Source organism: Octopus bimaculoides, chromosome Z (genome assembly GCF_046866305.1).
Source record: "Octopus bimaculoides isolate indiv1 chromosome Z, ASM4686630v1, whole genome shotgun sequence".
Lineage (NCBI taxonomy): Eukaryota > Metazoa > Mollusca > Cephalopoda > Octopoda > Octopodidae > Octopus > Octopus bimaculoides.
Window position 1 is genome coordinate 18333953 of NC_142944.1, and position 17500 is coordinate 18351452.

Below are 17500 nucleotides of genomic sequence, written 5' to 3' on the forward strand. Positions count from 1 at the left end.
TCAGGCTTGGCCAAACACCGGTCATGTGGGAAGAGAAGAGAGAGAGGTAAAGGCAGAGGACAAAAGAATTAAGGAGGGGCAAGAAAAAATGACAGGGACACAGTGAAGTGAAAAGTGGAGGGAAAGTGAGCAAGAAGACAAAGCAAGGGAATGTGAGAGAGGGGGAACGAAAGAACGATGAGTGGAATGAACGAATAAGGGTGAAGAGGCTGATAGACAGAAATAGAGTCATACAAGATTTAGAAAAATGTATACTTACATATAAGAGACCAAAGTGTACGTACGCCACTATATATATATATATATATATATATATATATATATATATATATATATATATATATATATATATATAAATAATATAGATTATATATACATACATATATATATATATATATATATATATATATATATATATATATATATATATACTTTAATTATTACAATTAAAAGGGTAAAGGATTATCAATTTATTAATAAATTAATAATTAATAATTTTTACCAAGCCCTTCGGTATGTAAGCACCATTATCGGTGTGGAACATATTTAAAAGTTCTTATACATTTATAAACAAAATTAAGGGATCAGCAAACAGGTTGCTTCACCACATACCGAAGTTCAGAAATAGCAGCTAAAAATGCTGAAACTCCAACAGATAGCAGTTACCCGCAACTCACATAAGCAAAACAAGAAGAAAAATAACGAACTAAACTAGCCATAGTTAATCATAGACATGTTTCTGGTTTAGGAGAATAAAAACTCTTCATTACCTCATCGGTATGATATTCCTGTTGTAAATTCGACGATACTGGCAAATGTGCATGCATGATCTAGCGCCATCATTGCAGTCGATACATTTTGAAAGTATCTCCAAATCCACATAGGCGAGCCAGCCCATCATCTTCCCTCACGGATTACCATGTGCGTCGCAGGCGGTACCGCAGAAAATCTGTGGTTTACTATCCGGGAGTGAATAATTAATTATTACAATTAAAAGGGTAAAGGATTATCAATTTATTAATAAATTAATAATTAATAATTTTTACCAAGGAATATCAAAAAGGAATATCATACCGATGAGGTAATGAAGAGTTTTTCCTTCTAAACCAGAAACATGTATATGATTAACTATGGCTAGTTTAGTTCGTTATTTTTCTTCTTGTTTTGCCTATGTGAGTTGCGGGTAACTGCTATCTGTTGGAGTTTCAGCATTTTTAGCTGCTATTTCTGAACTTCGGTATGTGGTGAAGCAACCTGTTTGCTGATCCCTTAATTTTGTTTATATATATATATATATATATATATATATATATATATATATATATATATATATATATATATACATATACACACACACACATCATCATCATCGTTTAACGTCCGCTTTCCATGCTAGCATGGGTTGGACGATTTGACGGAGGACTGGTGAAACCGGATGGCAACACTAGGCTCCAGTCTGATTTGGCAGAGTTTCTACAGCTGGATGCCCTTCCTAACGCCAACCACTCAGAGAGTGTAGTGGGTGCTTTTACGTGTCACCCGCACGAAAACGGTCACGCTCGAAATGGTGTCTTTTATGTGCCACCCGCACAAGCCAGTCAAGGGGCACTGGCAACGATCTCGCTCGAAAATCCTACAGGAGCCAGTCAGGCGGTACTGGCAACGGCCACGCTCAAAATGGTGCATCTCATGTGCCACCCGCACAAGAACCAGTCCAGGGGCACTGGCAACGATCTTACTTGGCTTGCCGGGTCTTCTCACGCACAGCACATTTCCAAAGGTCTCGGTCAGTAGTCATCGCCTCGGTGAGGCCCAATGTACGAAGGTCTTGCCTCACCACCTCAGCCCAGGTCTTCCTGGGCCTACCTCTTCCACGGGTTCCCTCAACTGTTAGGGTGTGGCACTTTTTCACGCAGCTATCCTCATCCATTCTCACCACATGTCCATACCAGCGCAATCGTCTCTCTTGCACGCCACAACTGATGCTTCTAATGTTCAGCTTTTCTCTCAAGATACTTACACTCTGACGGGTATTCATATTGACATTACACATCCAACGGAGCATACTGGCTTCATTCCTTGCGAGCTTACGTATGTCCTCAGCAGTTACAGCCCATGTTTCACTGCCATGTAGCATGGCTGTTCGTACGCATGCGTCATACAGTCTGCCTTTTACTCTGAGTGAGAGTCCCTTTGTCGCCAGCAGGGGTAAGAGCTCTCTAAACTTTGCCCAGGCTATTCTTATTCTAGCAGCTACACTTTCAGCGCACCCACCCCCACTACTAACTTGGTCGCCCAGATAGCGGAAGCTATCGACTACCTCTAGTTTTTCACCCTGGAATGAGATAGAAGTTGTTTCCTGTTTGTTTGCAGTCTTTATTGCACCTGAACATCTGCCACAAACAAAAACTAACTTGCTAGTTAACCTGCCTTTGATGTTGCTGCACCTCTTATGTGTCCATAGCTTGCACCGGGTACATCTTATAGAGTTACTACCTACTCCTTTTCTACATACTGAGCAGGGCCATCTACCTGAAGGGGTTTGTGTTTTATCTACCTTCCTACTTATTAGGATTTTGGTTTTAGCTAGGTTGACTCTAAGGCCCTTCAATTCTAGACCTTGCTTCCACACCTGAAACTTCTCCTCTAGTTCTGATAGTGACTCAGCAATTAGGGCAAGGTCATCAGCATAGAGGAGCTCCCAGGGACAACCTGCCTTGAACTCCTCTGTGATTGCCTGGAGGACTATGGTAAATAAGAGGGGGCTGAGGACGGAACCTTGGTGGACCCCTACCTCTACCCGGAATTCATTGCTGTACTCATTTCCAACCCTCACCTTACTGGCAGCATCTCTGTACATGGCTCGCACAGCTCTCACTAACCATTCTTCTATCCTAAGTTTCCTCATTGACCACCAGATAAGGGATCGGGGGACCCTGTCAAAGGCTTTCTCCATGTCAACGAAAGCCAGGTACAGAGGTTTATCCTTAGCTAGGTATTTCTCCTGCAACTGTCTCACTAGAAATAAGGCATCAGTAGTGCTTTTACCTGGCACGAACCCAAACTGCATCTCATCTAAATTGATTCGCTCCCTAATTAGTTGGGCTATGACCCTCTCTGTAACTTTCATAACCTGATCTAACAGCTTGATGCCTCTGTAATTATTTGTATCTAAAGCGTCACCTTTACCTTTGTAGCAGTTGACTATGATGCTGCTACACCAGTCATTGGGTATCACTCCTTCGTGTATCACCTGGTTCGTAATACGGGTGACTAGGCTATAGCCAACACTGCCAGATATTTTGAGCATCTCTGCAGTGATTCCTGATGGGCCGGGGGCTTTCCCGGTCTTCATACTCTTAATTGCTTTATCTACCCTGGTACTATCAACTCGGATAGCTGGTCCCTCTATTGGGTCGACATACGGCAGGCTCTCTTTCTCCCATTCATTCTCTTTATTAAGCAATCTATCGTAGTGGCATCTCCAGACCTCTTTCTTTGCATCCTCATTTAATGCAAGCGTACCATCATCCATGCGAACACATTTCTCTCCTACAACATCACTATTCTCTCTCCTACACTGTCTTGCAACACGAAATACCTCGAGTCTTTGGTCCTCACAGCGCAGAACATTGGCAAATCTTTCCTTATCTGCTTCCCCTCTGGCTAAATAAACCTGTCGCCTAGCCTCCCTTCTGGCACATTGGTACAATCCCCTGCTACCACCGTTCTTCCAGTCCTTCCAAGCCTGTTTCTTTTGTCTAATAGCCCTGTCTACCTCCTTGTTCCACCACCACGTTACTCTGGGTCGGGAGGGGACCTTACACCACCCACAAATCTGGTCGGTGGCTTTCAACAGGTTGTCCCGCAGAAATCTCCAATTGTCTTCCACGTTGTATGATGCTATATCCCCTTCTATTTCGTTAAATGCTTCAAGTAACTTGTCTCTAAGTCTCTGTCCGTTTGCAGGGTCTTTAAGCTTCCACACCCTTCTCCTCCAAGCCTGTCTAATTCTGGGCACCCATTTTGCCTTGATCCCAAAGTCGCTAACTACTAATCTATGTTGTGGGGTACATTCTTCGCCAGGGTAGGTTTTGGCATTTATAAGCCGCCCTCTTTCCCTATTTCTGGCGAGGATGTAGTCGATTTGGCTAGAGTGTCTGCCGGAGCGGTAGGTGACTAGGTGACTGGCAGGTTTCCTGAAGTTGGTATTGCAGACCATAAGATCGGTTGCATCACAGAACTCCAGCAGTCTGGTTCCCTCCTCGTTGCGGGAACCGAAGCCATAGCCTCCATGTATGCCATGGAAGCCTCCAGCACGACGTCCGACATGACCGTTGAAGTCTCCAGCCACAAAGAGAAGGTCCTTGTCACTCGTCGACGAGGTAGTTTGCAAGAGGGTGTCATAGAATTGGTCTTTCAGACCATCTGGTAGCCCCGGTTGAGGTGCATAGGCTGAGATGACAGTAGCTAATCTATGATGAAGCACTAATCTGATCTTAAGTACTCTGTCACTTACTCTAACGACCTCGATTACCTTATCCACCCATTTCTCCACTAGAAGTATTCCTACGCCCCCGACCCCGTCAGTGTTCCCTGCCCAGAAAATCTTGTACCTGTGTTCTTTGCCTGTGAGGAACCTCGCAGAACCTCCTCTCCATCTTACTTCCTGGATGCAGCACATATCTACGCGTCTCCGTTCAAGCATCTCAACAATATATATATATATATATATATATATATATATATATATATATACATATATATGTATGTATATATATATGTATGTATATGTATATATATATATGTATATATATATATATGTATATATATATATATATATATATATATATATATATATATATATATATATACATATACATACATATATATATACATACATATATATGTATATATATATATATATATATATATATATATATATATATATATATATATACATACATATATATCAGTGGCTCATAACTAATAATCTTTCTTTTATCTTTCTATGCAAGAATCTGATTCTTTCACTTTTAATCTTTCAATTTACCCTTTCCTGTACACCTATTTCCTTCCCCGCAATCAACAATTTTCATACAAAAAAAAAAAAAGAAAAAAGAAATTAATATTTTTCATTTTATTTTTTATTTCTTTAATTTTTTTAAAATTCTATTATCAGAAGCATTTTATTGCTTTAATCACATTGAATTTAAAACCATTGTTACAATTTGATTTATCATAAAATATTATATCTCCGTTCTTTTATGTATATGTAAACACACACATACACATACACTCAAATATGCACACACATATTACTTGCATATATATATATATATATATATATATATATATATATAATGCATGCAAGTTCACCAACATACAACACACACATATAATATTTTGTCACAAACACATACACACCCAGATACTCACACACAGACACAGACACACAAACACACACACACACACACACACATACAGGAAGCAAGAAGGAAAAATATAAATCAGAATATAAGTTTATATATATTTCTATTAACGCCAATGTATGAAATTATCAAATTTTTAGTCACTCTGTTACTTCTACTAAATATTCATATATATATGTATATATATATCTATCTGTCTATCTATCTATCTATCTATCTATCTATCTATCTATCTATCTATCTATCTATCTATCTATCTATCTATCTATATATATATATATATATATATATATATATATATATATATATATAAAGATATATAAACGAGGCTGCAAAGAGAGAGGTTTGGAGATGCCACTATGAAAGGTTGCTCAATAAAGAGAATGAATGGGAGAAAGAGAGTGTGCCGAGTGTCGACCCAACAGAGGGACCAGCTATCCTAATTGACAGTACCTTGGTAGATAAAGCAATTAAGAGTATGAAGACAGGAAAAGCCCCCGGCCCATCAGGAATCACTGCCAATATGCTCAAAATATCTGGCGGTGTCAGCTATAGCCTAGTCACCCGTATTGTTAACCAGGTGATACACGAAGGAGTCTTACCCAATGACTAGTGTAGTAGCACCATAGTCAACTGTTACAACGGTAAAGGTGATGCTTTAGATACAAATAATTACAGAGGCATCAAGCTTTTAGATCAGGTAATGAAAGTCACAGAGAGGGTCATAGCTCAACTGCTTAGGGAGCGAGTCAGTTTAGATGAGATGCAGTTTGGGTTTGTGCCTGGGAAATGCACCACTGATGCTATATTTCTGGTAAGACAGCTTCAGGAGAAATACCTAGCCAAAGATAAACCTCTGTACCTGGCTTTCGTTGACATGGAGAAAGCCTTTGACAGGGTCCTCCAATCCCTCATCTGGTGGTCAATGAGGAAACTTGGGATAGAAGAATGGTTAGTTAGAGTTGTGTGAGCCATGTACAGAGACGCTGTCAGTAAGGTGAGGGTTGGCAATGAGTACAGTGAAGAATTCCGAGTAGAGGTAGGGGCCCACCAAGGTTCTGTCCTCAGCCCCCTCTTATTCATCATAGTCCTCCAGGCAATAACACAGGAATTCAAGACAGGATGCCCCTGGGAGCTTCTCTATGCTGATGACCTTGCTCTAATTGCTGAGTCACTATCAGAACTAGAGGAGAAGTTTCAGGTGTGGAAGCAAGGACTAGAATCGAAGGGCCTTAGAGTCAACCTAGCTAAAACTAAAGTCCTTATAAGTAGGAAGGCAGACAAACCATAAATCCCTTCAGGTAGATGGTCCTGCTCGATCTGTAGAAAAGGTGTAGGTAGAAACTCTATAAGATGTACCCAGTGTAAGCTATGGACACATAAGAGGTGCAGCAATATCAAAGGAAGGCTAACTGGGAAGTTAGTTTTCGTTTGTAGCAGATGTTCAGGAGCTATAGACACTGTGAATGTGCAGAAAACAACTTCTGCCACATTCCAGGGAGAAAAACTACAAGTAGTTGATAGCTTCCATTACCTAGGTGACCAAGTCAGTAGTGGGGGAGGGTGCTCTGAAAGTGTAGCTGCTAGAATAAGAATAGCCTGGGCAAAATTCAGAGAGCTCTTACCTCTGCTGGTGACAAAGGGACTCTCACTCAGAGTAAAAGGCAGACTGTATGACGCATGTGTATGAACAGCCATGCTACATGGCAGTGAAACATGGGCCGTGACTGCTGAGGACATGCGTAAGCTTGCAATGAACGAAGCCAGTATGCTCCGCTGGATGTGTAATGTCAGTGTGCATACACGACAGAGTTTAAGTGCCTTGAGAGAAAATTTGAACCTAAGAAGCATCAGTTGTGGTGTGCAAGAGAGATGATTGCGCTGGAATGGTCATGTGGCAAGAATGGATGAGGATAATTGTGTGAAAAAGTGCCACACCCTAGCAGTTGAGGGAACCTGTGGAAGAGGTAGACCCATGAAGACCTGAGATGAGGTGGTGATGCATGACCTTTGAACATTAGGCCTCACCGAGGCAATGACTAGTGACCAAGACCTTTGGAAATATGCTGTGTGAGAAGACCCAGCAAGCCAAGTGAGACCATAACTCCTGGCCTCTGCCAGTGGTGTAACCAGCCCACTTAGGCGTACCTTTCTTTCATTGGACACTAAACTCTGCTTGTGAAGACCTGTTGAGGCAAGTGAAATCGGAAACAAATTCGATGATAGCACCGCATGACTGGCATCCGTGCTAGTGGAGCACTAAGAGCACCATCTGAGCGTGATTGTTGCCAGGGCTGCTGACTGGCCCCCATGCTGATGACAAGTAAAAAACACCATTTGAGCATGATTGTTACCATTGTCGCCTTACTGGCACTTGTGCCGGTGGTATGTGAAAAATGGCATTCGAGTGAAGGTGTTGCCAGTGACGCTGGACTGGCTCCTGTGCAGGTGACATGTAAAAACACCATTTGAGCATAGCCGTTGCCAGTACCACCTAACTGGCCCTCGTGCCGGTGGCATGTAAAAGCACCCACTACCCTCTTGGAGTGGTTGGTGTTAAGAAGGGCATCCAGCTGTAGAAACTCTGCCAGATCAGATTGGAGCCTGGTGTAGCCATCTGGTTTACCAGTCCCTAGTCAAATCGTCCAAGCCATGCCAGCATGGAAAGCAGACGTTAAATGATGATGATGATGATTATGATATAATAATATGATGATGATGATGATTATGATTATAATAATAATAATAAATATAACAAGAGCACTTAGATAGAGCAAACCTCCAAGGCAACACCAATGTCCTCTCAACAATTAGCCGGAGATTGATTTTTAAAATGAGAATATCTGAAATAAACTCGATTGCTCTCACAAACGAGAATACTAAAAATGAACCCGACCGCTCTCAAAAATTAAGTAAAAGAACAGAAAAAAATAATCCAGAATCCTTGTCCAGTACCAGATTACTCCCAAAATCTAATCAGTTTGTGCCAGTCATGAGGCCAAACATCCCTGAAAGTTTCATCTGAATCCATCCAACAGTTTTTGCGATATCTTGTCCACAGACAAACAAACAAACACAACTGAAAACAATACCTGCACCTTTGCTAAGAAGGAGGTAATAATAATCCTTTCTACTGGAGGCACAAGGCCTCAAATTTGGTGGGGAGGGGACTAGTTGATTACATCGACCCCAGTGTTTCCCTGGTACTTAATCGACCCCGAAAGGATGAAAAGGCAAACTCGACCTCTGTAGAATTTGAACTTAGAATGTTGTGACAGGAAAAATACTGCTAAGCATTTCTGCAGGGTGCTAACGATTCTGCCAGCTCACAATAATAATAATAATAATAATAATAATAATAATAATAATAATAATAATAATAATATTAATAATAATAGAAGACAGCACTGTTGGGTACAGCTCGCATTCTAAGGAGAGCATTGTCTCTTTGAGTCACAGCAGAAGGCACTACTTGAAACTTTTGGTGATTTGTTATTGCCTACTTTCGAGTAAAGAACAACCGAAAATTAAGAACTATCGGAGAGTCTTTCAGAATAATAATAATAATAATGATAACAATCATTCTTGGATGGAAAATATAAACATTTAATGTATCGGTATGTGTGTTTTCATGAATCACTTGACTCGTAAGTCCTGGGATGATTACAGTGTAGTCCATAGTATCTTTGGGCAACAGGCAGATTATCTTCATGGATTCATTTCTTCAGGTGATATAACATTAATGGATGTACCACAGAGGGATGTTTTTTCTTTTTTTACCAGGTTGAAAGTCAAGTGAGTTTAGTGGGCATTTCCTTGTGTATATTGGTGGGGAGGAGTAAAAGATGATAAGAATTGAGGAAGGAATGGTAAGTACATGGCGATGGAGGTATGTGTGGTGGTGTTGGATTTATTTTGCTATTCATTCAGCAGATTTTAAGGATGGGTAGTACATTTCTTTGTTTGATTTCTTTGAAGGCATTACTATCTTCAATAAATTCTGAACTCAACAGGTGATCAAGTACTGCTGCTATACAATAGGGTTTGTTAACTGAATTGATAAATGCTACTTGCTTGTGGTGATCTCTTTGCTGTTTTTGTTGATATAGTGTTCTAGCATCCCAAATATTGGTTGATTTGTTTATTTCTTTGGATTCCTCTGCTTTTCTGTAATGTGTTATTTCATTTCATGATATGCTTTTTTAAACTCCATGAATGATGTTTTGTTCCTATAAATACAAACATACATACACGCACACACACACACACACACACATACATATATATATATATATATATATATATATATATATATATATATATATATATATATATATATATATATATCATCATCATCATCATTTAACGTCCACTTTCCATGCTGGCATGGGTTGGACGATTTGACTGAGGACTGGCAAACCAGATGGTTGCACCAGGCTCCAATCTGATCTGCCAGAGTTTCTACAGCTGGATGCCCTTCCTAACGCCAACCACTCCGAGAGTTTAGTGTCCAATGTAGGAAAGGTATGCATAAGTGGGCTGGCTACACCCCTGGTAAAGGCAACAGGTTATGGTCTCACTTGTCTTGCCGGGTCTTCTCATGCACAGCATATTTCCAAAAGTCTCAGTCACTAGCCGTTGCCTCGGTGAGGCCTAATGCTCAAAGGTCGTGCTTCACCACCTCATCCCAGGTCTTCCTGGGTCTACCTCTTCCACAGTTTCCCTCAACCGCTAGGGTGTGGCACTTTTTCACACAGCTATCCTCATCCATTTTCGCCACATGACCATACCAGCACAATGGGGAAGGTTGGTTTATGGGATTACCCTGGCTTCCCCATCCATAAATGACCAGTTTATAGGATTAACCTGGGTTTCCAATCCATAAATGGCCGGTTTATGGGATTACCCTGAGTTTCCCATCCATAAACATCCTACCCCTCCAATGCACCTTTCTCCAAGCCCTCCAGCAACTCCAGTCCAACACGTCAACCTCGCACATCTTCTCTAACCCATCCCTTCCCTCCCTCAAACGAGCCCATAACCTGCATGACCTGATCCACAGTTTCTTCCCTACCTCTGCCTCCCAGCCTGGTTCCTTCCCCTACTCTCACCCACGCTGTCACACCTTTTCAATACCACTATCTCTCCAACACCTCTCGAAAGCCACTATCCTCACTGGCACCCACCACTGCCTCTATCACATTACTGACTCCTTTACCTGCACCTCCAGTATTGTTATTTACTGCATCTCCTGCTCTCTCTGTCTTTCCCTGTATATTGGTCAAACAGGACGCTGCTTGACTGACCGGTTTGTAGAGCACCTCCAAGACATCAGATTTGCAATGACCACAGTGTCATGCCACTTCCACTTTACCAGTCATTTGCTACAACGTCTGTCTGTGTTCAGTGTGTCTTTGCACAGGGGCCACCTGGACTCTCACCTGCACCGTGAATAGGAACTGATTTTTCTCCCTTTGTTCTTTTGCACCTTATAGGCTCAACTCACTACCTCTCTTCATCTGACACCACCTCACACAGATTACCATACACCTCTGACATTCAACTGCTCCTCCCTTTCCTCTACATGCTGCCTACCTCAGTACCCTCACCACACACACACCACCATACAAACACGCATACACACTGTTCAACTCATTACCCACTTTGCACACCATTACATACACACACCTACAAACACTGTCCCACCCCCATACACTATCACTAAACATTTCTCAGCACCCACACCACACACCATTATCCACACATCCACACACAATCTTCAATAGTGTCGCCACACATACCACTATACAAGCACCCCCTACACACTGTTCAACTCAGTACACACACCACACACCATCATGCACACTTCCATACCCACACAAGCACATAATACCTAAACACAGACAATATATACATACACACACAACACGCATTAACACATGCAACACACATAGACACAACTTTCACCCACAAACATACACTACACTCATGCACATTACATATCCACAAACACACATACACACATACAGACCACCTGAATAAGCACACATTAACTGCTAAACATAATCATTTGCACATGCATGTTCACACACACACACACACGTTAGCTTCACACATATACACACATCCAAACACTCACTCATACATATACACACGTCCACACACACACACACACACACACAAATACACAAAATGCACATCACTCCACACAACACATACACTAGGTCTGTGTGTATATATATATATATATACATATAAATGTGTGCCTGTGTTCTTGTATGTATCTATCTATACATACATACATCCATCCATACATACATACATAATACATACATACATACATACATACATACATACATACATACATACATACATACAAACTTATACACATACACATACACCCATGCCAATGCGTTTGCACACATACATGCTAACTACACACATATGTACACACGTCCATATGCACACACATACATACATATCAGTATGTGTAACGTAAATCACTCCACATAGTGTACGCACTGGGTCACCTACACATATACACACAGGTCCACATATTTTTCAGCTCGCCCACACATACATACTCACACGTTCACCCCCATTCATAAACACACATTCACACTCAGCATTCTCACATATACACACACGTGCAAGAGCAAATTCGTTCGACTGGGTCACCATCATTATCTCCCTTTCATTCAGCCTCTTCTGGCTATTTTATCCAGTTGTACTGTTAATCCCTACACAATTTTCTCTCTCTCCATTTTTTTTTTCATTCTCCTGTTTTTCCTCTTAATCCTTTCTGTCGAAGAGCGTAGCCTCAAAACATAAAAGACTTCTCCATTCTTCCTGAGTGTTAATTAATATACCTGCTTCTTGTTCCTACACCTGTCTTTTGTTTTCTGTAAATTTGAACTATATATATATGTGTGTATATATATATATGAATGTGTGCCTGTGTTCCTGTATGTATGTATGTATGTATGTATCTATACATACATACATACATACATACATACATATATATATGCATGTATATATACATATATGTATACATACATACATACATACATACATACTTACATACATATATATAAATGTGCGTCTGTGTTCTTGTATGTATCTATACACATATATTTATGTATATGTGTATACACACTCACACACACAATCACACATGCATGCATAAATATACACATACATAAATACACAAATACATATGCCCATATCCATTTCCATTAAACAAACATACATAGATATATTCAAAATGTATATAATATATTTAAGTAACAGAGAGAAGAGTACGTCTATCTGTTTAGGAAGAAGAACTCCACATATGTTTGCAATTTATCATGGGTCTGTAAGATGTTTGCTATCCATACTACTATTTTGATAAGCCTTTGAAATTAATTGGAGACTGTTGCTATCTTGGGGAAATATTCTAATGTAGGTCTGTTGCTAAATTTGTCATTACAGGAAGTATCTTGGTCCATGTCAACGCTATATGTAGCTATTTTGGGAAACTTTTACAGCATTTGCTTCTTGTTAATGTAAATGGATGTTATATAAAATATTCGTTTTGCAACATAGATTTACGTCTCTTCTGCAAGACTTTTCCTGCCCTTCCATGTTTTATAATACAAGACTTTTTACATTTGATTCTTTTCAGATTCATATTTATTTTTGATGTTTAAGAAATGAATTTACTCTGCTTCAATTTTAATTTTAAAAAAAAGAAAAAAATTTTTTTGTTTTATTTAAACAACATGATAGTAATATTCTACAATGAGTCAAAGATGGAATAGAAAGAAAGATGCCATTATGAATCAAGAAGAACAGAGACAGTATGGTGAAGCAAAAGAGAAATGGTATAAAGACATGTTCTATGATGAATCAACACATGAACAGAAAAAGATAAGCAAATAGAGGAATATATATATATATATATATATATATATATATGTTAAAATCTTCTTTTCTCTGTCTTTAATTGTTTGTTGAGTTTATATAGGATACATGTTCTATAAATGCTCATAACATACATTATACTTGTAACATTTCATATTTAAAAAAAAAATACAATAGTGAGCTACAAATTTAATATCTACAATCTTTATTAGAAATCTACTAAAAGTAAAGGGATGAAATTGAACTCAACCTTTCTCATATATATATATATATACTCTTTTACTCTTTTATTTGTTTCAGTCATTTGACTGTAGCCATGCTGGAGCACCGCCTTTAGTCGAGCAAATCGACCCCAGGACTTATTCTTTGTAAGCCTAGTACTTATTCTATCGGTCTCTTTTGCCAAACCGCTAAGTTACGGGGACGTAAACACACCAGCATCTGTTGTCAAGCGATGTTGGGTGGGGACAAACACAAACACACAAACACATACACACATATACAGATATATATATACATATATATACGACGGGCTTCTTTCAGTTTCCGTCTACCAAATCCACTCACAAGGCTTTGGTCGGCCCGAGACTATAGTAGAAGACAGAAAAGAACCAAAGTTCATGAACTCATCCATGAAAATCCACAGTCATATAGAGAAAAATTTAATAAGTAAATACAATAAAAAGAACTATAATAAAATATATATCTACAAGTGTATATATACGTGTATAAACTTATATGTGTATATATATATGTGTCTAAATTTATATTGGTTGGAACCATGTCTGGTAAGTTCACCGTCATCAGTTCACCACAGGGAAAGTTCGCCATCATCAATTCACTGTTTCCTTTTACAATAAAATAATTTTAAACTATTAATGGTGAGTTACTATGAATATATTTTCTTGGTAAACTTTGCTCACAGTGAACTTTCTTCATGGTGAATTGGTGGCAGTGAGCTTTCCCTGAGGTGAATTGATGGCAAGGAACTTACCTGTAATAAGTTGGGACACATACACAGGACGGACAACAGCAAACTCCCCAGACAACGCCTTTACTTCCAACTATGTAAGGGGAAAAGAAACCATGGAAATTTTAGACTGGAATTCAATGATACTGCAGAAAGGTATATGAATTCAAAGATACTGCAAAAAAGGTATATGAAATGGAAAGAAATTGATCATAATAAATGACAAACCCAAGCAAAAAAACAAACCAGTATGGAGAAAGTTTTCCAAGTCATGCCAAAGCCATAAACAGTCATAGACGCGACAAATGGCTGCAAAATGAAAATAAATAGAGAGCGAGAGAGACACCACATGATATGCCAAGATGTTCAGCATGGTGATAGTTCCTAGAGATGTATCAACAAATCATTACTTTATCTTGTTAAATGGAAATTACTAAATGGAGGAATATCAGAAGAAATTGCATTCAGTTTCTCTGTAAACTATAATCTTGTTCCATCTATTGCCACCTATGTCAAAAGAATGTTGTTTCAAAGTATTACTGCATGTGCAAGTATATCTTGGTTAAGCAGAGATCAGACATCTTAGAATGGGGATGGAACAAAGACCGAAATTGTAAGGCATCAGTGAATTTAGAAGAAAGGAAAAGATTAATAGTGTTTAATGGTATGTTAATGCATTGCTTAAAAGTTTGATTAAGGGTAAAAAGAAAGAGAATAATAATAATAATAATAATAATAATAATAATAATAATAATAATAAGCTATGCAGACAATTTCGTATGTGTATTTGGTGTGCAAGATTTTTGATGTAGATACGTGTGTTGAAAGAAATACGATTAAACCTTGGGAGAGGCATTATGCCAGTAATAAACACACACACTGGTTCAGTCCTTTATTTATTTATAAACAGTATTTAGTTTTCTTTTTTGTTAAATCATTTCATTGCACTCTTGCAATCTCTTCAGTAACTTGTCTCTCCACTAAATACTGTTTATAAACTAATAAAGGACTGAACCAGTGCGTGTGTTTATTACCGGCATAATGCCTCTCCCAAGGTTTAATTATGTAGACAATTTAGGATGGTCAATTATTGAAAGCCTATAGTTTTATGGTATAATTGTATTGTTAAACTTAACTTTAACTCTTCAGGTGTTCGGGTTATTCTGTCAAATGTAATGCCTGTTTATTTATGTTTTGAATTTACCATGGATTATTTCACAGCTTCAAAGCTTCAATGATGTGATTGGTTGCTTTTAGAATGATATTGTAGGGTAGGTGTGAAAGGATAGATCTGGCCAGTCTGAACATAAAGTGTATTTGGACAGTTCGAACATAATTGGACCATGGCATGGTCAGTTTAAATGCTAAATGAATATGTATGTATGTATGCATGTATGTGTGTGTATGTATGTATGCATGTATGTGTGTGTATGTATGTATGCATGCAAGCATGTATGGTATGTATGTGCACATGCATATATGTGTGTGTGTGTGTATATGCATGTACTCATGCACATATGTATGTATGTCTATATATGTGTGAATATATGTATGTCTATATGTGTGAGTGTATGTATGTATGCATGTATGTATGTATGTATGTATGCATGTATGTATGTGTGTATGCATGTATGTGTGTGTATGGTGCGTTTATGCATGTATGTGTAAGTATGTATGTGTGTATATATATGTATGTATGTAGGTAGGTAGGTAAGTAGGTAGGTAGGTAGGGAGGGAGGGACGTAGGTAGGTAGGTAGGTAGGTAGGTAGGTAGGTAGGAAGGTAGGTAAATAGGTAGGTAAATAGGGAGGTAGGTAGGTAGGAGGATGTGGGAGGGGGAAGGAGGGAGAGGAGAAAGAGTAGACTGTGGCAGGATTTGAACTCAGAACTCAGAACTTGGAGCCAGAACAAATAGCACAAGGTACCAGTCTAACAATCTACAGTCACATCAACCCACCACCTTAGATTAATCTTTTTTATTCACCCTGAAAGGACGAATGGCAAAGTTGTCCCCAGTGAAATTTGAACTCAGAGTCCCAAGTCTCAGAACAAATATGGTAAAATTTTCTGTCCAATGTCTTAATTACACAACCAATTAGTTGGAAGTTTTAATTATGAATAGCTGCTAACTGTATTCTCATGCATTTTTCCTTTTTTCTTTATTGGTCTGTTCTAGAGAAAGGCTTTTTTGTTAAATCAGGTTATCTAAGACACGTGATGCCAATGTGGTTACTTTAGAATACGGGCATACCTCAACTTAAATCAATGATTGGTTCCAAGACATGTGATTTGAATAATAAAAATAAGCCACGTGGATATGTGGTAAGAAGCTTGCTTCCCAACCACATTGTTCCGGGTTCAATCCCACTTAGTATCTTGGGTACTTTGAGCAAGTGTCTTCTACTTATAGCCTCAGGCCCTCCAAAGCCTTGTGAGTAGATTTGGTAGACAGAAATTGAAAAAAGCCAATCTATACATGTATGTGTGTGTGTGTGTGTGTGTGTGTGTGTGTGTCTTTGTGTCTGTGTTTGTGTCCCCAACCATCGCTTGACAACCAATGATGGTATGTTTACATCCCTTGTAACTTAGCAGTTCAGCAAAAGAGACTGATAGAATAAATGCTAGGCTTACAAAGAATAGGTCCTGGGGTTGATTTCTTTGACTGAAACCCATTAAGGCAGTGCTTCAGCATGGCTGCAGTCAAATGACTGAAACACGTTGAAGACGAAAAGAATAACATAATACAAAAAAAATTTATTATCCCCTATCTGTTTTAATAAATGATTTGTACTCAGGCCTTGTGCTTTGAGTAGAAAAGAATTAAGGGATTTGTACATATTTTCACATGTATTTTATTTGATTTTTAGGTGGGATATTTTTTCTTTAATTGGATATAAAGTGCAATACCTAAGCGATTTTCTGTTTTCTCTCCCTGTTTATTTCTGTGATTCTTTCTGTCGAAGAGCATAGGCTCAAAACGTAAAAGACTCTCACTTCCCGAGCATTAAACTAATACATCTGTTTGTTGTTTACACACCCGTCTTCGTCTTTTGTTTTTTGTAAATTCTCACTATATATATGAGATCGTTGCCAGTGCCGCGGGACTGGCTCCTATGCAGGACACGAAACTCGGCTTGTGAAGACCTGTTGGGGCAAGCGAAAGCAAAATCGTGATGGTACCTGTGCCCAG

General features: G+C 39.0%; 1 long non-coding RNA gene across 3 annotated transcripts in view; it reads right to left on the minus strand.

Moving 5' to 3' along the window:
* The window catches only part of LOC149132150 (uncharacterized), a 35430-nt gene extending 34492 nt beyond the window's left edge, over nt 1–938 (minus strand). Inside the window, exon 1 of one of the 3 annotated variants that reach the window (XR_016244847.1) lies at nt 771–938. This is a non-coding gene — a long non-coding RNA (uncharacterized LOC149132150). The remainder of the gene's footprint in view (nt 1–770) is intronic. The other 2 variants (XR_016244848.1, XR_016244849.1) reach the window with 2 other exon arrangements.
* Between the last annotated feature and the right edge of the window lie 16562 nt (nt 939–17500).